Source organism: Protopterus annectens, chromosome 3.part1 (assembly GCF_019279795.1).
Source record: "Protopterus annectens isolate FY-2018-M chromosome 3.part1, PAN1.0, whole genome shotgun sequence".
NCBI classification, from domain to species: Eukaryota; Metazoa; Chordata; order Ceratodontiformes; family Protopteridae; genus Protopterus; species Protopterus annectens.
The window spans coordinates 588,693,147-588,719,680 of NC_056732.1; positions in this window are offsets into that span (position 1 = coordinate 588,693,147).

Genomic DNA, 26,534 nt, shown 5'->3' on the forward strand with positions numbered 1-26,534 from the left:
TACACTGGGAGGATAGCAAGTACACACAGAGTATTTCCAGATGCAACTCTATGCATCAAGTGCAATTTCCCTTAAGAGCACACAGAGACCACAGTCAGTCTGGGGCTGGTTTGTCACTCTTTCTACAGATCGCCAATAAGACTCCCTACTGGCACAGCTATAGAGATGAGATCTCAGCTGAGTGACCAAGACAAGACCTCCAGCACCCTCTCTGTCCCACCAGTGCTTCGTGTTCCTACCCAAATAGCTGACACACACATTGTATGAAGTTTGATTTACACACACACACACACACACACACACACACACACACACACACACACACACACACACACACACACACACACACACCTGGGAAAGGCTGGCACAGGTTTACTAGCTATGCCCCCTTTTGCCAGACTATAAGGTAGTTTTTACTGCCAACAGTCACTCCTGCCAGTTACCTTAAAGTCCTTAACAAAGGGTGTCCAATCCTACTGTGTAATATTAATATTAACACAAATGGTAGTTTGACCAAGAGCAAGGCTATTAGGAGTGGGCCACACAGTGTCACCAAATAAATATGGAAGTACTCTCAAAACTAATATATCTCTATACAAATCTGCCACAATGAAAGGTTTAAATATATTTAATAATAAATAATAAAAGAGCAAGACAATACTAAATATATATTCACAGTGACATCAGAGTTCAAAACCACAGGGAATATTTAAAACAGCATTGCAGGACAGTCTCAAATAAAGAAAACATTTAAACTAAGATTTACTATGTTCCTGACTGTATCTAAGAGAATTACTATAACCTAAGAACTTACTCATAGAGCAAGGCAGATCTGGTGAATGGATCTTCTGGTTGTTGTCAGGTCAATGACTGAATGCAGAATGCTCTGTCTCACTAAGAAACTTCTCAAATTAATATCTCAAATATTAATGCTGGGATAACCTGCAGAATGGCATAATTTCTTGTTATCTGACTCCTACTTCCCAGGCAAAACATCCATTGAAGACACTAGTAGTATTTAGCATCTACCTGTAAAAATATACAAACAAGGGCTTCTCCTCAGATCTCTGGCAGATGCTGGCAGTCATAAAACAATTGCATCTCTTCATGCTTTCAAGACTAGCAATTAATTCACCCTAAAGACAACAGAGAAAGTTTCCTAGTATAGACATTGTGTCTCTTGCTGTATTGAAAACTGTGAGATACCATCTTTTATGGCCTAGCCATAAAGTAATTTAATTTCAGGTATTTTTCTAAAATTTACTAGACTGAGGCTAACCTTCTGTATCCCAGTTTCCACTGTTAAAATATATACATTTAAACAGCTACAATAGTGCATGTGCTTTTCTGTTCTTTTTGAGTAGGGTATACTGTGGCTATATTTCAAATAACACTCTGCAAATACCATTTCAACACGCATGTCTGTATAAGCAGTTTGATATACACATGACATACAGTTCTGATGCATTTGTAACACAAGCATCTTATATACATCATTTTGATATTCATCAATGGCATGTAATTGCTTACAAAATTCCAGCTAGCCTGGCTGTCAGTATCTCCTTTCGTCACAGCAACCAAAGAGGGAGTATACTGCAGGGAAAGACATCCTTTCCCAGCTAGCTCCATATGTGTCTTCCTGTCATTGTGTGTCTTCTTATGTTTATGGAATAGTACCAGCTAATGAAAGTTTCTGAATCACAGATTTTACTCATTGTGTTTATGACCAAAGTTAGGCAAAGAGGCTTGCTCATCAAAGCACACTCACATTAGCATCTGTGAAGCACATTGGGCATGTGTGGCCAGTCAATGCCATCTTCTAATATGAGCAGAAATCTCATCTATTTTGCAGCCTACAGAGGTACTGAAGAGTAAAACTGTTATCAAGCATAATACTATGTATCTAGCAGACAATTTCAATGCTAGTGTTCACACCCTAACTCCATTATGTCATGTCATTATGTTGTGTGCTAGGCAATCATTGCTCCTAGCCTCACTAATAAGTTGTCCAGTGTTGTTCATCATATGCCAAAAACTCAATGTTCATGAGGATTACTATAATTCTCTGTACTGTTACCTGGTGAATGGCCATGCTTTCAAGGGCACTGATTTAATGCCTTTCTATATCTGCTGCATAGAGACCACTGGAACACCTGACTACAGACACTTATGAGGGTCCCCAGTATAAAGTAGACACCTGGCACAGTCATGCCAAGGTAGTGTCTGATGCCACTTGGCAAAAGTATAACTAGGGCAGGGCAAAGAGGGTGGCTGCCATGGGGACAAGGTTCTATGGAGCATGATTGTCAGGTGCTGATGGCATGTGAGTACAGTACCAGACTTCAAAAGTATGTGTTGATACGGCTTTTGCAATCAAGGCTAAAGTACTGAAGATTTTAGCAAGACACTTGTTAAATTTGTAGCAAGTGGTTTACTATAGTTTCAGGGAAGAAAAGCATTTTTTTGGTCATCAAGGTTAAGAAGACTTTTTTAAGTCCTCAACTTTTTTTTGTCTTAAACTTTGAGAAGAACATTTTTTGCTCCCTAGCTTTAAATTGTGGGGCACCTGTTTGGGTAAAGCTACAGAGCTCCCAAGAACCTTGCAACTGTTCTATCGCTGACATACCCCACTCTGGTGAGTAGTGTGGGCACAACTTCAGTGATCTGAGAAGGTATTACCATGAACTTCTTAGCCGATGTTAAGTAAAGATTACAGCAAAGGCACCTGAGATGTATTGAGATGTATTGTAAGTACTTGTATTAGCTGAGTTTATTTAATTGTACTTTACCTTACATATTATACTCTTGAACATGTGATTTATTTATGCCTTTTTTTAGCTTTAGAGGTTATCTTGGAGAAGATCTATATGTATCTCAGAAGAATGAAGAGGCTTCTTAGGCAAAATGGTATATCTAATTGGATGTTTCTTAATTTAATTTTGACAATATTTAGTATGCAGTTGCCAGAGTGCTTCTCTGCAGGTGTATTACTGCTTTGTTACATGAGTGCCTATTATATATTGTAAATGTGCTTATTATACTATTAGCCAAGGTTCGATAACTAATGCAAATAGTAGAGGAGACAAGGGGCACCCTTGCTTTGTGCATTTGTTTAAAGTGAAACCTTGAGAAATGTAAGATACAACTTTGACATGTGCTTTGGAGTCTCTCTCTCTCTCTCTCTCTCTATATATATATATATATATATATATATATATATATATTTTTTTTTTTTAAATATTCCAATAAATTGTTCTGGAAATGCAAACACTTCTAAAGTTTTAAACAATTAGTTCGAGTCTACAGAATCAAAGTCTGTCTTGATATGTAAGTTAATTAGGGCCAATATCTTGGTCATTCCTTTTGCTAAATTGAAGATAGTTGCTACTCTTTTTTATATTATCACACATTAATCTATTGGCTATAAATCCTGTTTGATCTTTATCAATTAATTTATTTACTATATCTCTTAATTTTGTAGTGAAGATAGAAGTAAATATTTTATAGTCTACATTTAATAATGAAATAGGTCTATATGAGGACACTAACTTATTATCTTTTCCTTGCTTAAGTATAGGTAAGATTACAGAAAATTTCCATGATCATGGAATTATTTTGTCACTCTAAATTATCCTGAGAAATTCATTCAGTAATTCTAAAATATTTAATGGTTGCAGGCTATATAATTCCATGCTTAAACCATCTAACCTTGGAGTATTATCATTTTTACCTTTTTAAGGCTTCTTTATGTTTATTAAGGTAATTTGCTTATTTAACAGACATAGTTGCTGGTTGTTAAGTTTATTAGTAACATTTTCTTTAAGTACATGTCAGTTTTGTAATCATCAAGATTATTATTTTTATCTTTATTGAGATTCTCATAGATTTTTTTAATATTAAGCATTTCCTCTATGGCTGAAATAAGCTTATTAGTGAAAGAAGTTCAGATATTATTGATCAGTGCCTTTTTGCTTAACATATTACTTCTATTGGCTAATCGATGTAGATTTTTTGAAGTTGTGACATAACTGTGCACTTTTATTTTTTCTGGAGATATCTCAACTTTATGTGTTAAAACTGATATTTTGTCATTCATTTTTTAATGACTTCAGTATTATCTAAATTTTTTGTTTGCTGTTCACACCTTGCTTTGTGTATTTCATCTTGTATTTCTAACAACTATCTATCCAACCCTTTCTCTTTATTACTAACCTATCTTCCCATTCTATCTTTGATATGCAGTTTTAAGGATTCATATAATATGAATTTACTTTTCTGACCATTATCATTCAAAGATAAAAACAATTATTGGGTAACTCTTAAATTATTTTAATTTTATTATATATACTGGGATTCTATAAATAATCTGAATTTTCCTTATATCCATTAATATATTCATACTTAATGCATTAACATAATTAAAAACTCAAAATACTGAATTTCATTTCACTGAGACCACAATACCTAATTTTCAAAATAAAGAAAACTCATTTGACCGAGTCTCATTATACTGAAATTTTACAATGCTGAATTTCAAAATACAGAATTTTAAGCCATTGACATACACACTTACAAAACCAATGAGTAACTCTTTACAAAACTTAAAAACTACTTACCCTCTTAACAGAAACTGGATGATATAAAACCAAACTAGGTGGGGGGGCTATGCCCCCCTCCCCCAACTATATATACTAACTTCAGGATCACACTACAGTGGGGGAAAAGCTCATAAACCTTTTACTAACCTTACAGTACTTTACACACTGCCACTACTACTGGGAGTGCATAGAACATCCACCATATTACTTTAGATGCTTGTCATAAAAATGTAAAAAGACATACCCACATTTAGAAACACTACAACACTACTTTCTAAGCTATGATTGGTATTCTGACAGTCGACACTTTAAGGTACAATAATGTTTTTCTATCACAAGCAAGTCACAGGTAAAGGGAAACATACATCAAGTCTATGGCTTAAAATTCAATATTTTGAAATTCAGCATTATAAGCTTTCAGTATAATGTGACTCAGTCAAATGAGTTTTCAGTATATTGAAAATTAGGTATTGTGGTCTCAGTCAAATAAAATTCAGTAGTTTGAGTTTTCAGGTAGACCCGCAATTCATATATTTCTTATAAAGAGTCTTTTTTATTTAAATATATTTTTTGTCCTATTTTCCCACTAATATTCTACCTTATTCAGTGTGACTTGTATTTCTAAAACTTCTCATCAAAGAACTATTTAATCATCAGCTATTTATTAGATATTATAGTATATGTATATATTTCTTAACTTACTGATACTGCTCATTTATTAATCTTACATATTAGATATTTCATTCCTTGTGCATTTGCATATCATTCAAAGATGTTTACTCTTCTTATTGATTCTCATATTACAAGCCATCTTGACTATATATAAAATAAATCCAGCTTGTTTAATATGAATGCGTGTTTTTAGTCTCTGCGAACTGCTGTTCTGATGTAAAGTTCAGATCAGAACTACTGTTCTGATATAAGCTTTACATCCTGGCATTAGAATTTGAGTACACCATGTGAAAATGACAACTCACAGCATGCAGCAGCTGCTGATCCCCTCTGTAAGTTTCTCCTTATTCTTAATGTTTACACTGGTATAATCAGTAACAAACATCTACATTTACTTATTTCCATTAATATATACAGTTAGAGCTTATAACACTACAGCATAAGCTATTAAGATTCAGCAAAATGTAAGCAACTTATATGTGAGCAACCGCTCAATATAAAACATAATATAGCTTGTGTTTTACCAATTCTTTACTTCTTAAAAAAAAAGAGAAAAAAGATGTTATTTTGAGTAGATTTCTTACATATATACTTAAAAAAAGAAGGAAAAATAAAGAAAAAGAAAGTTCCTTTCTGTTTTCACAGACAGCAGTGATGGACTTTGACCTAGATTGTCTTCAGAACACCTCAAAGTGGAAAGCAAGGCAAGCAAGAATCCAGCATTCTGACATAACTGGAATATTCTTTTATTCTCAAATTTTCTCAAAGTGTTACTTGCTTCATAAATGACCAGTGAAAGGAATGTGTTATACAGGAACATAAAAAACAAAATCACCAGCACTTGAAGACTTCTAACTAGCATATTACTCAGATCGGACATCCAATTAACCCAGCAATGCATATAATAAGAAAAGTTAAACAAATGAAATACAATTTTAACTTATATAGTCTTAAAGTTCCCAATTCTATTGACATTCCCTTACAGGAAGTATTTGTTTAACATTTAGAAGTATACTTATATGTTTAGTTAAATTAAATATATTAAATCTTTCACTGTGAGTATAGCAAAACAGTTAACCTAACCATGTATATTCATAGGTCCTCATCATGAAAAAAGTTTTAGCTTAATGTCTAGTGCAAACTTTTTACTTAAAAGGCAAATCATGTTAACAGCTGCATAGATGAAGCTGTACCCACCAGGAGGAAATACAGGACAAATCAAGAAACAAACCACCCTTGTGGAAACACAACATCAATGGGCTATATATCAGAAAGAATAAAATCATAACAAAAATTAAGAGGTGCAGCACTCAGCAAGATAAAAGAACTATCATCAAACTAAACAAACAACTCAAAGTACAAATAAAGTCTTCCAAAGTCAAAGTTGAGGTAAATTTGGCCTCCCAGGCATTCTTTAGCTATGTCCACAACCTCAAAGGCAATACATAATTGTGTGTAGATCTCATTGTAAATGGAACCACCTATACTGAGCAAGAAGATATAGCAAACCTACTGGCTGACAAATTCAGCTCCAACTTTATCACTCTCTCCCCTCAGCCTTCCCTCAGGAAATACCATCAAATATACCCTTCTGTTATCACTAGGGAACAAGTCCTTAATGGTCTCTTTAAGGCCAAGAACACTGCATCAATGGTCTTAGACAATGCCTTCTAAATAGCATGAAACATGACTTATCAAGCCCTCTGGAATTGCTATTTAACTATATCCTCCAGAAAGGCTTTGTGCCACATGAATTGAAAATGCAACAGTCATCCCTCTGCACAAAGGTGGGCAATCTACAGAACCTGGAAACTACAGACCCAAAAGTCTCACTGGTCTCATATGTAAAGCCATGGAAAGAATTATCATAGAAATGATGATCAGTAATGACATAGGAAACTTATAGACATTGGACCCAACCAAATTTGGTTTCATCAAGGGGAGGTAAAGCAATGGATGAGAGAAAAATGGTTCCCACTACCTACCTTGAGCTGGCCAAGGCATTGACACAATACCCCACTTATTTTTTGTTGAAAAACTTAAGAGGATAGGTACAAACCCTCAGTGGCTAGCCAGCTGGCTCACAGTCAGGACCCAGAAAGTTAGAATTGAGGAGTCCAGCTCTATAAAGAGGCCAATCACAAGTGGAGTCCCTCAGGGATCAGTCCTGAGACTGCTTCTTTTTGGCATTTACTTCTCTGAAATCAAGGCCAATGACAATTGCCTCTGGCTGACTAAGTTTGTTGATGACTACAATTTAGGAGCTATCATTGTATCACCCACCGACACAGATTTTCTCCAGGAAGAACTGACATAGACAAACAATTGGTGTCAGAGCCACTGATTAAAACTAAATGCCAAGAAATGCATAATAGTGTCCTTTGGGAAGTCATCCACTCCTGGTAACTATCATATTGAAAACATACCTCTAAAAGTTGACCCAGTATTCGAGGACTTGGGGAGACACATGGGCAGTCATCTAGCCTTTCACCATCATGTGTCTATGGTAGTGAAGAAATCATTCTATGTTGTGTGACTTATGAACAAAGGCATGGCATCTTGTTCCAAGAAAGTCATTGTTCCACTGTATTCGGTATTCATCAGACCTATCACGGATTACAATGCCCCCTTGTTATGTACCTAAACAGGCATATCCAACAACTGGAATATCCACATAGGTTCCTCTCTAAAAGAATACAGAACACAAGTAACATGCCCTATGCAGATCACCTCAAGGCCCTAATCCTTTATCCTGTCTCATACAGGCTGTGGAGGGGAGATCTATGCCTGGCATACAAGGCATTGTCAGATCCCACTCTGATGAACCTGTGGCTTATTTGCAAAACAAGCAGCATCAGAATTCCCCATTCTAAGAATGTAAACCTTGCCTGTGATATAAATTGGGCATGCTGAAGAGACAGGTATTTATCACAGAGACTATTTTTCTCTGGAGCCCATGTGAAGCAGAGCTCCTCCCTAACCCAATTCAAGTGTAAGTTGGACAACTGGATGGGGAAAGGAAATTCATCCCTGGTTGTAATGGACACAGGCAGCCTGTAAATAGTTCTTACTTAGGACCCTGCTTGTAAATGATTCACCTCCCAAGCCACTGCTTACACTTATCAAGGGTACCAGAAGTTGTCAGAGATTTGGAATGCTTGGCTAGACTTATAAAAGCCCTTGTGGCCATTAACCTAGTAAACATCTTTGAACCTATGAAGCTGAAAGTCCTGCAATCAGTGAATGAAATCACTTGTTTATAAGCTTCTTGATTTGAGAAGCAGTTTTCCAGGAATTTTGCTCACTCTATCTCTTGAGGGATATACTGTTCCACTCTATTTCTTCCATATTATTAAGTACATTATTGTTGTTAACAAAACTGGATACCTCCTCCAGCATGTCATATATTTTGGTTCCTACAGAAAGAAATAATGTGATCTTTGCAGAAATCACCAAAATGGTTTTAATATTGCTCTTTTTAACTTCATTGATTTGTGGTAAACAGGATTTTCTTTTTCTCATTACTTTACTTGAATAATCATTGTCAAATATAACTACAAGTTCACCTATTTTATCAGTGGGTTGGACCATGCAGTTTTTAATATTAGATCTTTTTCTAAGCTAGACATAAACTTAACTATAACTGAATGTGGTGGTGAGTTTTCTTTCTCTGAAGGCGCTCTCAGGGATCAATGTACCCCTTCAATTCCAAAAGATAAAGTTTCAGATGGATTTAATGTTTTATGTAGCCAGGTTGTTAAGAAGTTTATTATATTGTTCCCTCATACTTTTCAGGTATAACATCAATTTTAATGTTATTTCTTCTCAGTCTATTTTCTAAATCATCAACTTTATCTATGAACCAGTTATTTTGTTTTAAAAGAAATACAGTCTGAAACTCACCTTCAGTTATTCTCCCTTAATGATCATTTAAAGCTTCTCCCACACTGTTGATTTCTGCAATTTGTTGTTTTATAAGACTTTCTAAATGTTCTATCTTCTTTTTGGTCTCTTATTTGAATCTTTCTATTTTGGTATCCAGTTTATCTATTTTAAGCAATATGTCCTGTATATTAGATATTATTGACAGGATGTCTTTTTTAACACAAGAATTCTGAGTACCTGAATTGGCAGACTTTAAAGATTCCCTAAAGACTGCTCTGTCAGAGATGCTGGGTGAGCAAATTGGAATAACTAGGGAAATGATTTCTTTGGGCTATGACACAGAATCAGAATTGCCTAGACATAATAAGGTCTTGCCAAGTCCAATTATGATGAGTGCCAAAAAAGCAATTACTAGAAAATGGAAATCAAAGTCTAAACCAACTTTACTAGAAGTAGCAAAGATAGTAACAGAGATAAAACAACTGGATCTAGGATCTTTAGAAAAGGGTAGGAGCAAATTACATAGGAAAAAAATGGGAAATGTGGGGTCAATAAATGCAGAGCAGGAATTAGGTTTAAAAGAAGGCAGGATTTGAATGAGCTATGTAATAGTTGACTAACTATGACTGGATATATTAAAACTGATGTATGATGTTTGCAGCTACAGTTGTGTCTGCACGGTTTGGAATGTATAATGTTTGCAATTGATATTGTGTCACTATGGTTTATTTTCATTTATATGAATGTAACATTGCCTGTGTCATACATGATTTAATAAAGATGTTTCTTGTTAAAAAAGAGAATTCTGAGTATCATTTCTTGAGTGATTCATGTTGAGTCCCTGTCTTAACAAAGCAGTTGAAATTCTAACAGGAACACTACAGATTTTGAAGAACCTGAAGCAATAAATCTTTTCTCTGACTATTAATGAATAAAATTAGCTAACGTGTCTCTCCTAATTTTACTATTTTTTTTTATTATATTTTCTGTCAGAGAAAAGTTTTCAGTGACAGTGCGTTCACCAGTTACTGTTCTCAGTTAGCCATCTTGGCCATGCCTTCATGAAGCTTTTGTTAAATCATTCACTCCAATGGAGCTCAGGAAGTTTGCACTGTAACGTCCAATGGGCAGAGCCTAAGCCTTTTGACAGAATCAAATTATGTCCTCACATTTCAAACAAATGTTCATATATCAGGAACCATAGGTGTTATGAAATTGGTATAAATGGCAAACCCTTCAGCATAAACTACTTGTACAGTGGCGGTATTCTTTAGGTTCTAGATCTTAAATTGAATTTTATAAGTCACCATAAACACAGTAGATATTACATTTGTAATATTTTGTAAGCAACTTACAATATCTCAACAATCATTCAAGTTACATACATGCTGTCAGCAATGTTTTATGCATCTAGTGCAGAGCTTTCATATGAGGCTAAGGAATTTTGTCTGTGTTACTTTGTTGTGAAGGCATTTAGAAAAATGTGAAAATTATATCTGTATAAATTGTTATAAAAAGAACAGTTAATATTTTATTTAACATTTGTTAACCGGGAAAGTCCAACTTGGAACAAAGTCAGTTTTCAGTAGAGGCCCGAGGAGAAACGCTCCAGACACATGTCTTTGTAACATGGCAGGAAACCAGAGCACCCGGAGAAAACTCACACGAATGCAGGGAGGACAATGCAGACTCCACACAGAAGGCACACCAGCTGTGAATCGAAACAGAGAACCTCTTGCTGTGAGGATACAATGCTAGCACTGCACCACTGTGAAATATCTCTTTATCTCCACTAGACAGAGGTCTAATAATAATAATGTAGTTGAGTTTGCCATTGTGTAAGTTTTAACATGAACTCTTTTAAAATCTTGTCCATGCCATGGTTTTGGAATTATTGATGCAAATGTGAACAAGCAATATTTGATGCCTAGAGGTGTCAGTAGGAGTTAACTGCACTGATAAGTGTTGTTAAGTTTGTGTCTTGCACAATGGAATTGGATGCAGCTTTTCACTTTTTTATGACACAATATTTTTTCTATGTATCAGTACTGTTTAGTATTAAAATAATTTCTCTTCAGAATTAACTTCCAGAACATTCTCACCTCAGAAAAGTGTTAGGGGGAGTTAAGCTGACTTCAAATGTAACTCCAACAGTTAGAACTAAAAAAAAAATATTTAGTTTATTGTTACAAAGCTGCCTCCCTCCTTCCTACTATCCTTCTCCCCACTCCCTCCAGCTCCCATGCCCACTAATCATACAGGGGTAATCGGGGTAGCAATTAGGGATTTATTTCTCTTTGGCAGAGGAGCAGGGTGAGTTTTTATTTTTTCAAGTTTCTTATTAGCATTACAACCCAAAATATTTGCTTGTTTTATTGTGACCTTCAATGGTACAAATTGGAACATTAGCTTGTACATTATGCGATTGCTCTCATAAGTAAGCAAAATCAGGCACAGTGGTTTTAGCCTGTTGCTTTAATAGATAAGAAGAGCATAGGCCTCATTTACAGTACAGTTTGCCTAAGAACTTTTTCAATCCTGCATTCCCTTGTTTTCAATTAAGGATTTCCCAATATTATTCTAGCATGTCCAAAGGTCAGTTGTCAATCTCCTCTCCGGTCCAGCGGGTGAATCTGGGAATCTTGAGGCAATGTTATAACTGCCTCATGTACACAGACAACCCTCTCCTCCTCCCACATAACACAATTACTTGTGAGAGATGCAGCTATTTAGCCAAACTGGAGGCTGAGCTCTCTCAACTCAGGACTGGCAAGACCAGACAGGAGGAGAAGGCAACTACACACACCACAAAACCAGCCTCACATAATGCTACCACTCCATTGAATCAAACACATAAACACACAAAGACATACTCGGAGGCTCTGAGTAAAAATTTACCTAAACAGCAGAGGCCTCCAAAGCAGACACCCAAACAACTGCTACCTCAAGACACCCCACAAGCAACATATAAACCACTAAAGCAGTGTGCAAAGCAGTCACAGCCCTTAAGGCCAAATACAACACCAAACATACTTGTCATAGGTGACTCCATAGTCAGACACACTGACGTCCCACTCACCAGGCTGAACAAGGAGAGGGTCACAGTAAGCTGCTATCGGGCAAGAGAATCCACCACATAACACAAGCACTCGGGTCACTCCACGGCAAGTACAAATATGACACAGTCATTGTCCATGCTGGTGTGAACGACCTGAGACGTACCTCCCTGGACTACATGAAAAGAGACATAGAGGAGCTCTCTGATTATGTAGCCCAGGCAGGTATGACCCTGACCCTGAGCAGTATCCTTCCTTCACCAAGAATGATGCCACAATATAGAGACAAGATGATCAGCTTTAACAATTGGCTTAATGTCTGGTGTCATTCAAAGGGGATCCAGTGTCTGTCTGCCTGGGATGAAATGCTTGACAAGCCACACTGCTTCGCAAGGGACGGCTTGCACCTGTCACCCCTGGGATTCCGGATATTGGCTAAGGCTCTTGCCACCCCTATAGTGCCTTTTTTAGGCAAGGCTCAAATTCTAAACCTACCACCCTAGAAAACAAAATGGGAAGAAACTGAGGGTAATGCTGCTCAATGCCAGAAGTCTAAATCTCAAAATGCACGCACTCGAGGCCCTTCTCAGTATGGAGAACATCGATGTCTGTGCTGTAACTGAAACCTGGTTCAAGGCTCCTGAGAGCACCCCGGCACTATTAGGTTTTACCTCATATCATGCGCCCCGGCCCCAAAACCCGGACCACACCACAAAAGGAGGGGTGTATCCATATTCATAAAGGATACCCACACCTCCAGGTTGGTGGCAACGCACGAAGCTTCGGAAACCATCCAGGTGCAACTAACCATAGGCAAAACTGCTCTACAAATTGTAGCATGCTACAGGCCACCCTCTCAAACTCAGGAACCCCACACAGCCTTCCTGAAGACACTGGAGGGTATAAATGTATCTCCAAACACCATCATATTGGGTGACTTCAACTACCCGAATATAGACTGGGAACATTACTCAAGCCCTAACTTTCTAGCCCAACGGTTCCTGGAGTTCATAAATTCAAATGCCATGGAACAGCTAGTCACTGTTCCCACGAGAGGAGAAAATATACTAGATCTCATTGTCACAAACATGGGGACAAAATGCTCCACACCGGAAGTATATCCCTCATTGGTGAGATCTGATCATAAACTAATCTCATTGGAAATCCACATCCCGCCCCCACCCCAAACAAAAAAGACCACAGTGAAGAACTTCTCTAAAGCAAACTTCACACTACTCATGACTGGTGTGGTATCCTTCAAGGCCCCTGAGCCAGTGGAAACCACAACCCAAGCTGCGGAAGCCCTTACAAATGCCTTCTATGAACACCTCCAGGACTGCATGGATCAGGCAATCCCAAATAAAACCAAGACTCTTTCCACAAAGGGCAAACATCCAGTCTGGTGGACCCCAGCCATTAACAAACTTTACAATACGAGGAGAGAGCTATTACATGATAGAACAAAATCCATAAAAGGGAAGTCACCCCTGATCATTATTAGTAAAAAAATACGAGCACTCATAAAATCAACTAAGGCCAATTTTGAGAGAAAAATTGCCATGGATTCAAAGGACAATCATAAGGCCTTTTTCAGCTATGTTAGGAACCTGGGTGGAAACTCCCAGATATGCTCAGAATTAGTCCAAAATGATACAAAAATCACTGAACCCACAGACATTGCCAACATACTGGCAGACAGGTTCAGTGCAAACTTCACCCCTCTCCCCTAAAGGAGAGATAACTATCCCAGCCGAGTGTAGCCTCCCAGACATCTCAAATGCGCAGGTGAAAGCTGCTCTCTAAAGCTAAAAACACAGCATCAATGGGACCGGATGGTGTCCCCGGCTGTGTGCTACACGAGCTAAATGAGGAATTAAACCAACACATAAGGCAGCTGTTTAATCTCAGCCTTACCACAGGATACGTGCCCAAGGAGTGGCATACGGCAACTGTGGTCCCACTCCACAAAGGCGGCACCTCTACGGACCCTGGTAATTACCGCCCCATAAGCTTAACAAGTCTAGTCTGCAAAGCTATGGAGAGGATCATAATGGAGCTCATAAACAAAGATATAGGGGACTTGCAGAAATTGGACCCGACCCAGTTTGGCTTCGTCAAGGGAAGATCATGCCTTTTGAACTTGGTCGACTTCTTTGAAACAGTCACCAAGGCCATTGATGAGGGAAAGGCAGTCCATACAGCCTACCTTGACCTTGCAAAGGCTTCGACACAATACCCCACTCGGGTATTGTAGAAAAACTTACCAGCTTAAATGTAAACCCATATGTCACAAGATGGGTTGCAAACTGGCTTAAGGTCAGAACCCACAGGGTTAGAGTTGCTGGCGCTATGTCAGACTCCAAGCCGGTCACAAGTGGTGTCCCACAGGGCTCGGTCCTTGGCCCCCTATTGTTCGGCATCTACTTCTCAGAAGTACAGGCCAAAATGGGAGGACTTTGGCTGACAAAGTTTGCTGACGACTGCAAACTGGGCGCCATAGTGGAAAGTGCATCGGACATGGATATCCTTCAGAAGGGACTCACGGAAATAGATAGCTGGTGCCAGAGCCATGGCCTGAAGTTAAACGACAAAAAATGTGTAGTCATACCCTTCGGGAAAAACAAGGTAACCCCAAGCTACCATATAGGTGGCAATCCACTAAGCACAGAAGAGGTTATCAGGGACCTGGGGACCCAGGTTGACAGTGGCCTTTCTTTTGACACTCACGTTGCTAAAGTGGTTAGAAAGACCTTCTACATTGCCCACCTGATCATGAAGGGATTCACATCCAGATCTAGTGAGGTCATTGTTCCCCTGTACTCTTCACTTATCAGACCAATGATCGAGTACAATGCCCCATTCGGAATGTATCTCACCCGACATTTGCAGGAATTGGAGAGACCCCAAAAGTTCCTCACCAAAAGGATAAATGGACTCCAAAATCTGTCATATGCTGCCAGATTGAAGAAACTCCAGCTCTATTCAGTCGCAAACCGTCTGCTCAGAGGTGACATGTGCCTGACATACAAGGCCATGTCCAACCCGGAATTAATGGACATGCTCCACCTCAAAAAATCCAAATCCACCAAAACCACTAGAGCAAGCGACTTAAACCTTAGCACGGATATAAATAGGACGAGCTGGAGGGATAGATTTATCACTCAGAGACTCCCTATGCTGTGGAATGAAATCCCGGTCCATGTGAGGCAGAGCACCTCGCTGACTCTGTTCAAGAGAAATCTTGACCTGTGGATGGGAGATCGTAGGTTTACCCCGGGAATCATCTCTGTGTCACTGCTGGACAGAGGCACACCAAACTAATGGGCACAGTATTTTTTCATATAAGGGGTGTCGTAAGCCACAAAAATTTGGGCTAGGCTTATAAATGCCTTAGGGCAGATAGCCTAGTATAAACCTATGAACCTATGAACCTATGTCTATTTCAGATAAATATTATCATAATTAGTCCTGCAAGTTTCATTACTCTTTAATTTAATCTCTTTTTCTGAAATTGTTTGACTCATATATTCCAATAGATTTTGATCAGAAGATCTATGAGGGTAAAGGGAAAAATATTTGAGTTCTTTATTTGTGGATTGCTTAACACTTTGTCATGAATATATTCAATCTCATACCAAATGCTACATTTTATTTATACTTATACCTTATACAAAGATCTTTTAATTCATAGACTAACTTTTATGAAGTGGTGAACGTGTATCGGTATACTCATGTAGCACTAAAATCACCACATAATACAGCAGGGGTAACAGTAATACAAGTGTGAAAATGGATCTACTTCAGTAGATTGAACATTTACAAATTCAAACCACATATGGCCGAGACTATATGTTCGAACTTGTAAATGTTCGAATACTGAAGTAGAAACATAAAAAAACAACAAAACAAAAAAATAATCATCTATAGCAGGGGAGGTACACCCCCCTGCACTCCCCACACCCCCTTACTTAAATATACCAACTCTGAGATCAAACTACATTGTAAAAATGGGAAATCTTCCCTTTCTGCTCTGTACGGAGATCTCCATTCAGTCTCGTTGAACATTTACAAGTTCGAACATATGGTCCCGGCCATATGTGGTTCAAACTTGTAAACGTTCGATCGACTGAAGGGGACCCATTTTTTTTTCATATTGTGGTAACCTATGTTCTTGGTGATAGTCAAGAGAGGGATTATTTTCACCAGGCTTCCATGAGCATATAAGCATCTGTCTTTTCTTGTACAATAATGTCTCCTAGATCATGAATTGTGTTAATGGTGAACATAAATTTGATTCCAGTTATTGCAACTATTCAACTATTCATAGGTACTTTAATGAAATGTCTTAAAAATGAACAAAAATAGTTATTTTTGTATCTAGCACCTGTTACTTGATCTAGTGTTATCTGGGTCATAGTCAGGGCTTTATCTTTCTATAGAATAGACTTGACTCTTTAGATCAGTATTAAAGTCAGTCACATAAGAAATCTATTCAAACACAAAGATATTGATTACTAGTGAATATTAAATGCTAGCTTGATTTCATCTCCTTGAGGTTATAAGTGTTAAATTTCTTATAAACAAAATGGTAAAGAAGGAAAGATGAAATTTTTGTGATGGTGTAAAAATAGAAGTAGTTTTTTTGATTACCACATGATTGATGGAATAGGTCCATTTATAAAGTATTTTCATATAATAAACAAGATAATCAGTAAATATGCTGAGACATGAACTAAACATTATAGTTCTGTGTCATAGACAGATGAAACCCAAATGATCACTTTAATGACATAAGATGAGTTACTGATCCAGATGCTGGAGGGAGGATGTGAGTATATGCCCAAAGTTAACAGACCAATCCTGGGTAAAAGGATATGAGCTTGATCTGATATAGTACTGACACCTAGTGGAGACTTGTTGTCTAGACAAGTAAAACATGGATGCACTTGACAATAACCAGTATGTTTGTGATATCATCCGATTTTTTTCCATCTCTCCCACTTTTATTTTTGCTCCAGTCTCATTTGATCACCAAGTCAAACCCATTACTCATACCTCTCAACTGTCCAGATTTTTGAGAATATCCACATTTTTGCTTCATATTTTTGGTCTGTTACTCATAACATTTGTAGTTTTTTGGCAAATCACTAGGACTGAAGTCACTAAATAATGACATACATTTGAATTTCAGTCTTCATATCCTTCAGAAAATGTATGCTAGCACAAATCCTGTTTTAACAACTTTATAATTTTATAAGAATAGTAATTAAAATCCGTCCTCATTTTTGGGATTTTGTACTCCCATTATTTTAGGCTTTTTCAGATTTCTTGTGCTAAGAAGTTGAGAGGTATGCCACTGCTCCTCGACTCACCCCTTCCATCTTCAGCTTGAAAGAGTTCTATTCATTCTTTTATGGGTAATGGGTGACAGCAGTCACAGTATTGCTGTCATCCATGAGATTTTACTTGAACCTTAAAGTTCTTTGTTCTTACTCAGTAATGCCTCTGGAGTTGAATGTGCAATGGACATTATGCAGGGCTGTCACTTGCTTCCACGTTGTGATACATGCTTTCAAGAAACTTTGCCCTCCCTTTAATCAAATGCATCCATTGGCTCTCCAGTTTTCACTGAGAAGATCAAATAGAGCACACATTCCTGAGCCTATCCCCCTCATATCCAGTGCTTAAAGATATAAGCAGGCTCAGATCTTTCATCTTACTCCCAGCCAATTTGAGTTCTCCAGTGAAATTGATGCCAGGTCATCTGGAACAGTGTTAGGGCTCTCAGGGGACTCAATAAATCCTATGTGGTAGCAATGAAATTCAGATTCAGTAGGCACCGTGTAGAGGTGCATACCCCTGCGCAAATAAGGTAAATACTGTGGCATGCTAATTATAGCATAAGCAGCTGTATTGCATGCTCATCAACCAATAAACACAGTGGAGCTATTCAACAAGGTAAAAAGTATCTGTGTAGACTACATGCTGTTTCTTTTTCCTGTAAATTCCAAAACTTTTAGAATACAGCCATGGAAAGGAGTCTACACAGACAGAATGTTAGGGGCTGCTGCTGCCTTAATTCATTTGTATGTACTACAGTCTGAAGCCAATGCTGCTGCTGCCAATAGGCTTAGGCCAAGAAGAAGAGTTTTCAGGCCCCATTTAACTTTTCACAACCTACATGATGTGGAAATTGTAGAGCCTACAGGATGGACAGGGACACACTTACAGGAACTCTGCAACCTCTGTCATCCTCAACTCAGAGCCAGAGTCAACCGAGGGAAACCCATCCCAGTGGAGGCAAAGTACATGTAGCCCTTAGAGTCATAAATTTAGGTACCTTTCAGAGACCAATAGGGGACATGCTGGGGATGTCATCAGCATCAACATCCAGGATTCTCCACCAATGTTTGAATGTTATGCTCCAATATGTCAGGGACCACATATATTTTCCTGTAGTTCTGAGGGGAAGATCAGAAATATGCAGGAGTTCTACCATGTAACACACTACTCTGAAGTACAGGGTGCCATAGACTGCACACATATAAGAAATGAAGGCACCACCCAGGGAACAAGGTAGACTCTACATAAACAGAAAAGGCTACCACTCTATCAATTGCCAAGTCATGTGTAATGCCAAGGGAATCATATTGAACATGTGTGCTGGCAAAACTAGCAGTTACCACAACTCATATCAGACACACCTCCCAAATATACCAGATGTTTGCTGGGGGGAGATCGCACAGGGTCATTTACTGGGGGATGAAGGTTATGCACTGGAACCATGGCTGACACCCATCAGAAATGCACAACCACACCCACAAAAGAACACCATAATGAGGCACACACTCAAACCAGAAATATCACAGAGTATGTGTCTGGGCTGTTGAAGTCACAGTTCCAGTGCCTAGATACATCTGGGGGAGCTCTGCTGTACAATACAAGGACATGAACAGAAATATTCACAGTATGTATCACTGTACACAACATAATCCTGAGGAAACGGGTTCAGCAGGATCAGCAAGGGGAAGAGGCACTCATCCCACCACCAATGCCAAGGTCACCACAGCTACAGGCAGATTTGAAGAGAGAAGGGGAACCACCAGCTGGTGTGTGTTTTGGCAGACATAGGCATGGTCAGTATGCCTTTGTACTGGCAAAGAGGCAATGCTTAGCACACTCACTCACCACCTAGTGGCCTAAAACATTCCTCCTACTCACATAGATATAGTAACTTTGATGCCAGGTAACTCTTACAACCTTTACCTACCCGTGTATTGGCTATGTACTGCTTGCATCAGAAAGAGTCAGCTCTGAACTAAAACTGTAGCAACTGCTGCATTTACAAGGTAAATCCTTAACCTGGAGTGTATTGTTTAATAATATGAATGTGTGGCATATCCTTGTATTTCATTACTTGGTCCGGTAAACAAATTTGCACAGAAATTACTTTAATGTGACAGCAGAGACTTATTTGACTTATATGTGTCCATTACTAAGTAGTAGGCCTCAGGCATCAAATATTCACACAGTCATACTTCTCAAAAGTACTGATGATCACTGCATGCCCTCAGTTTAGCCCCATACTTTTGTACTGGAAAATCATTAAAGAGAGAAGTTAGAAAGTAATGTTACAAATTTAATTGAGCATTTATACAAAGGAACGCTGTCTTATATTAAGGTAGGAACATATGTTTCACAAAAAATACCCATTCTTAAAGGTACAAAGCAAGGATGTCCACTTTCTCCACTATTATTCACTTTAGTAATGGAGCCTTGGGCTAATTTGATTAGAAACAGTACTGACATAGAGGGTTTTGAAATAGAAGAAAATACAACATCAAAAATTCAACTTTTTGCAGATGATGTTCTAATTACATCAGCAGGATCTAATTCTTCTATGCAGTCTTTATTTGATAAAATGATGAATTTTAAAAGTATTTCTGGTTTAATATTCAATGAAGAAAAAACTAAAATACTACCTATATATACACGAAAAAATACTCTCATTAGTGATTTTACTAAATATGTACCCAACTCAGGTCAGATAACTTATTTAGGTATAATACTAAATCTAAAGATATTAAATCTATTATATATAATAACTATAATACCTGTTTTCTTAATATACAAAATCTTTTTAATACCTGGAATAATATGTTTTTTACTATGGAGGAGAGACTTACAATTATTAAAATGATAATATTCCCCAAGATTTTATACTTAATACAATCAATAATACTTTCACCTACAAAAATAACTATCAAAAAACTGAATACACTAATGTTAAATTTCTTATGGGCACCTAATAGACCTAGGATTGCATTAAAGAAACATACTAATAGCTGGTCTCAAGGAGGTATTTCTTTTCCAGACTTTAATTTATATATTATCTCTTCTATTATAAAAGTTATTACTTTATTAATAGATCGGTCATATGTCGCAAAATGGAAAGATTATTGGGAGCTAATTAGTATGCACTTCATGAAAATCTCCTTAACACATAAAAATATGATTATAAATAACTCCATGTTGTGGTTGCTAAAGGAATTTTGTACTTCACCTATTACACCTAAACATATGGTCTGTTACCCATTAAATATTATTATTAGTTATCGTAACTTTATATTCATGCACCCTAAGTATAGGGAATGGAATTTTATTGTATTCCCTATAATTTATACTCAGGGTATGCTTATGTCATCTACTTCTGAAGGAGCTCATTTAGCTATAGATAATAATCTAAAGTACTGGTATCAGCTGATATCTGATAATAAAGTCAAAAATCTAGATTTCTTAAAACAAGAATTTGATCTTAGAGAAACTCGCTGGTTAGAGGTTCAGATCTTTATACAACATCTCATTGATAGAATAGATCTAATGTCTATAACAGTTAAAGAATCTATTCCAAAACTGATTGATTACTTGATAATAAATTTACAGCATAAAGTTTCTGATAAAGGTAAACTTTCATATATACATAAAATTATCAGACAAGAAACTTTTTACAATGTAGATTCATACTGGAATTATTTCACTCTATTAATGGGGACCCACCAACTCAACAAGATAAACAATATATATTGGAATCTGCTTATAGAACTACATCTTCCATTGTCTGGAGACTTTATACATGGAAATTTTTACATAGATCTTTTTATACACCTTTGATGATGAATAAAATTAATAATAAAGATAATCTATGTAAGAGATGTAATGTAGAAATTAATGCTGACTGGGCTCATATGTTTTATGACTGTATGAAGTTGAAAGAATACTGGAAGTCAATTAATGAATTTTGCAGGCTCTTTTTACAGATAATTTCATTATTTCTAAGTCTCTAATATTATTCAACACACCTGTACCTCAATGTGTTAAAAAGATTAAGCTACCCTTGTTATGGTCTATCCTAGCAGTGGCTAGGAAAATAATAACTAGAAATTGGATTTCAGATACACCTCCTTCGTTCAATGAATTTAAAAATGTTATGAATATAATGTGTCATATGGAAATAAGCACAATTAGAATGAGAACAACTAGAAAAACATCACATTTTATTGTATGGGATAATTTACAAAATTTGTTTAAAAAATTCTAATTTCAATAGCACAGTATTTTAGTTTAATTAATTGATCTGATTGTAGTGGATGTCTTTGTAAATACTTTAGTTGTTTTGTTGAATATTATAATAATACCTATTTTTAATTATTTGTATAAAATTGTTATGATATTTCTCTTATATGTTAAAACAATAAACTTGTTTTGAAAAAAAAAAAAGAAAGTAATGTTACACATTGTAGTTTCTGACTTCACAACTCTCACAAAATCATTCACTGTAAAGCTGGGAAATGTTGACGTTATCAACTGTCTAACTTCCCAAGGCCAATATAAGTCAAAGGTACAATTGCCAATTCAACACCACAAAATACAAATGCAGATTTACTAAGCACTAAGTTAGCTATGCACAATGAGCATCAGACACACATCTTATGTATCCCTGAATTCAAAAGATAGAAAACAGGGGTATGGCATAGTTATCATCACTTGCACAGGGTGTTGTGGTGGGGAGGACAGGAAGACTAGGCTGACACAAAAGATTAGTGAGTGTGTGTGAGTAAGAAAGAGAAGCAGGTAGACATTTGGATAAACCAAGAAATGGCCAGTGAGACAAAATGAATAACCATTGTGTGTGTGTCTGTAGGGATCCTCCACGTAAGATTGGTGTGTAAGTGTCTGCATGAACCAAGCCAAGGTCTATGCTGGCTCTTTGTCTTGGTATGTTGGACAGATGTGAGCCATGCATGGTGGAGTTGGAAGCTCATTGTTGACATTCCTGGCCACTAGAACTGGCTCTGCCAGGAGTTACACTGGCATGTTCATGCCCATAATCAGATGCACTGCTGCTACAGGAACATGACTGATGTCTGCTGGATGAGCTCCCTTCACAGGGGTGCACAGAACCATGACCCCATGGCCTGCCATGTCTGGGTGTGGACAGCGCACTCACTGATGGAGAAGTGGAAGTACTGCCACTATGGGAGCGTGATTGGGCACAGACACGTTTGCTGACAGTAGTTGATGTGGCTGACCTATGACCAAAAGGATGCCACTTCTCTCCCAGCAGATGTTCCATTATAGACAATGCTTGTTCCATGACAGACACCCCTTGGTCCATCACAGACACCCCTCATTCCAATGTGTCATTCATCAGATCCATTGAATCGGCAATAGGTGGAGGCAGTCATGCATGTCAGACATTGCCACATCTGCAAGCCTGAGCATTTGTCTGGAGCACCAATGGGAACATGCCTGTGCTTATATGATAGCCTAAGCATACTTTGACTGGCACAGGAAGAGACACCTGCACCAGGTGGAGGAGGGACAGCAGGCCCCCCTCTGAGCACTCCTATCAACTCTCCTGCATGGCACCTTGCCTACACTTTGGCTGTGGCCAGAGTCAACAGGTACTGAAGCTGCAGTAGCCACACTTCCCTGATCAGTGGACTCATCCTTCATCTGTTCAAAGTCCGAGGGCTGACTGGAATGGGTAGGCATAGGACTACTGGCTGTGTCTGATGGAATTGCAGGGGATGGCTATATGACAACCTCAGTGTCAGATTCAACCACTGCCCCCCCCCCCCAACTGTGCCACACATTGATGACCATCATCATCAGAGTCTGCTGATACACTGACATCAGGTGGAAGAGGGCCCCCACTCCCACTGTCAAGATCACCTGTGATAAAAAGCAACAAACACATAAACAATTAATACCTACAATACTATAGTCCAATATATGCTAACAAAGTAACAGTGTTGTCACTATTACAGACAGTACAGCAATACTCACAATTGGCCTGACATAAACAGCACACACTAAAATATTTCTTTAAATTGCTCAGCAGTACTGACATAAAAATGTTTGGCTTACCATCTATAGATTAGATACTCCTCTGGAATCCAGATGGTCCTGGAAGAAGTTAAACAAGAGGTATGAGCAACATCATCACAACTAACAGTAACACAAGGGGTAATAATTTTACCCTTTTATATGTCCAAGATATGGTCAGTCACTACTAAATGCAGTCCTGGGTATTAACTAACATTTCCATGACATTACATTGGGATGAAATAGCTATGCTTGAAATGACATCTGGGTTGATATCCTAGTAATCTCCTCTGATCCTATGATCCTATCTACTATACTTTCAACAAGAACATGGCTGAAAACTGCAAGCTAAGCTAATAACTGTAGCAATCTTCAATCCCCTCCCCCCAAAAAAGACATGTGACACTGAAGTAACTTATTGATTTCAATTGTTTTACTATACAACAATATTCAACTGTTGAGGTACCAAAGCCTACCTGGAAACTCCTCCTGGGATGTGCTTTCTGTCTCTAAAACTGATGCTCTGATGTCTAGCACATGCTAAACTGCACTGCCCTGGGAGCTGTTTGGATTCTTGATATTGACCAGGAACTCTTCATTTGGTGTGAGTGGTGATTCCCTAGCAGGCCATCCCCTGCTAACCATCTGGTCATGGCCGACTGCAGCTGTTGTCCTCCATGCAGATGTGATCATGTCAGTGGCCCTGTGGTGCACCTGCTCATATGTCATGCTGTGGCCATCCATGGCATTCAGATCATCAACTGTTGCCAAATTTTCATCCTACATGCCAGCTCTCCCCGTCCTCTTTCCAGCAGAGAAGCACCATGTTGCCTAAAGGCATCCACTATCACCTGGTTCTCAGCATCTGTGAAGGGGGTCTCCAAGAATTGACGCACCTGGTTAGCATACTCCTAGGTGCCCTAAAAGACAACAGAAGGATAATATACATAAGTATCATATAACTAGAGAATAATTGTTTCCAGATAAATTAGAAAAGGTAGCCACTTTGTAATACCCCCTGGAGAAACATACAACAGTCTACAGATGTGAAATATGAACAAAAGGCAGGATGCAAAGCAAGGAGAGTAACCAGAGCAACATATCCTTGTCTGTGCCATAACACAAACTCACCTTTGCTCCCCCCATAAAAACAGGAAAAAATGACATATTTTACTAACAAACCATCTTTGAAATGCTAAAAGTGCTGTCAAAGGAACTGCCCCTGAAACATTTGTACATATTTATGACACAGCACTCCATTTTCATGTGCTGGCAATCATGTATACCTTGGCAAACATGCTGATGCCATCAGTACACTTCTAACAAATATATACAGATAAAAGAGTAAACACCTTTGATTCAGATTTTTCTTAAATACTTTCCAGCATATGCAGTATGTAGCTGAAATATGGAACCATACCTTCTGAAGATCACTACTCTTCTGTGCAGATATATCCTGAAGAAATAATGTGCAGTCTTCCCAACATAAGCAAGTTTGTTTATTGGATTTTGACTTTGGGTGTCAACGTTTTGGCATTCGACAACCTACGTGTTTGAGGATGTAATATAGACCCATTTAGATGATGCACTTGAGGTGTGTGAATGTGGGTGGATTTTGCAGCTGGAGGCAGAGCATGCACCTGGGCTTGATGCGGCTTTTAGTGTTGGGCCTGTTCTGAAAAGGAGACAAATGGTTTTCAGGTGATTCCCTCTGATGGAACAGTGTGAAAGAGAAATTGTTGTTTTATATATATATATTTATATTCATAGGTTCATAGGTAGGTACTAGGCTATTGGTCCTAGGGCCTATACAAGCCCAGCCAAAAAACTACCCTGGCTTTTGACACCCAAGAAAATACTTTTCCTGTACCACTGTTGAGCAGAGCCACAGAGGGTGAATTTCCTATTTCCCATCCAATCATCAAGATTTTTCTTGAAGAGTGCTAATGAGGAGCTTTGTTTGATATAGACAGGTAGTTTATTACAAAGTATGGGAAGTCTCTGGAACAGGAATCTATCCCTCCGGCATGTTCTGTTTATTGTGGTGACAAGGTTTAGGTCCCTAGAGCGTGTAGCTCAGAGGGATTGGGATTTCTTTAAGTGGAGCATGTCCAACAGCTCTGGGTTTGACATAGCTTTGTATGTTAGGCAGAGATCACCTCTGAGTAGGCAATATGCGACGGAGTAAAGCTGGAGTTTTTTGAGACGGTCTGCATAGGGTATCTGTTTGAGGCCGGTTAATCCTCTTTGTGAGGTATTTCTGCGGTCTTTCCAGTTTTTGCAGATGTCTTGTGAGGTACATACCAAAAGGGGTGTTGTACTCTATAAGGGTCTAATGATTGATGAGTAGAGGGGAACAATGACCTCTTTTTATTCTGGATGAGAAACCTTTTGTGATGAAGTGCGCCCTGTAGAAGGATTTCCTGGCTACTGTGGCAATGTGATTATCAAAGGAGAGACTACTGTCCACCTGTGTCCCAAGGTCTCATCACACTTTCAGTGTTAAGTATACTACCACCTATGTTGCAGTTCATGGGTACAGAGTTTTTACCAAAGGGGATGACAATGAACTTTTTGGCATTGAGCTTGAGGCCATGGCTTTGACACCAGGCATCTGTCTCAGTGAGGCCCTTTTGTAGGATGTCCACATTGTTAGGAGTTTTGATTATGGCTCCTAGTTTGCAGTCATCTGCAAACTTCATTAGCCAAAGACCTTCTGTGTTAGCCTGTACTTCAGAGAAGTAGATATCAAACAGGAGAGGACCCAGGACTGAACCCTGTGGTAGTCCACTTGTAACTGGTCTGAAGTTGGATTTGAAGTCTGCTACTTTTACAGTGTGGGTTCTGTCAGTGAGCCAGTTGGCAACCCATTTTGTGACATAGGAATTTATACCTAGTTTAGTGAGTTTACCTATAATTAAAGAGTGGGGGATGG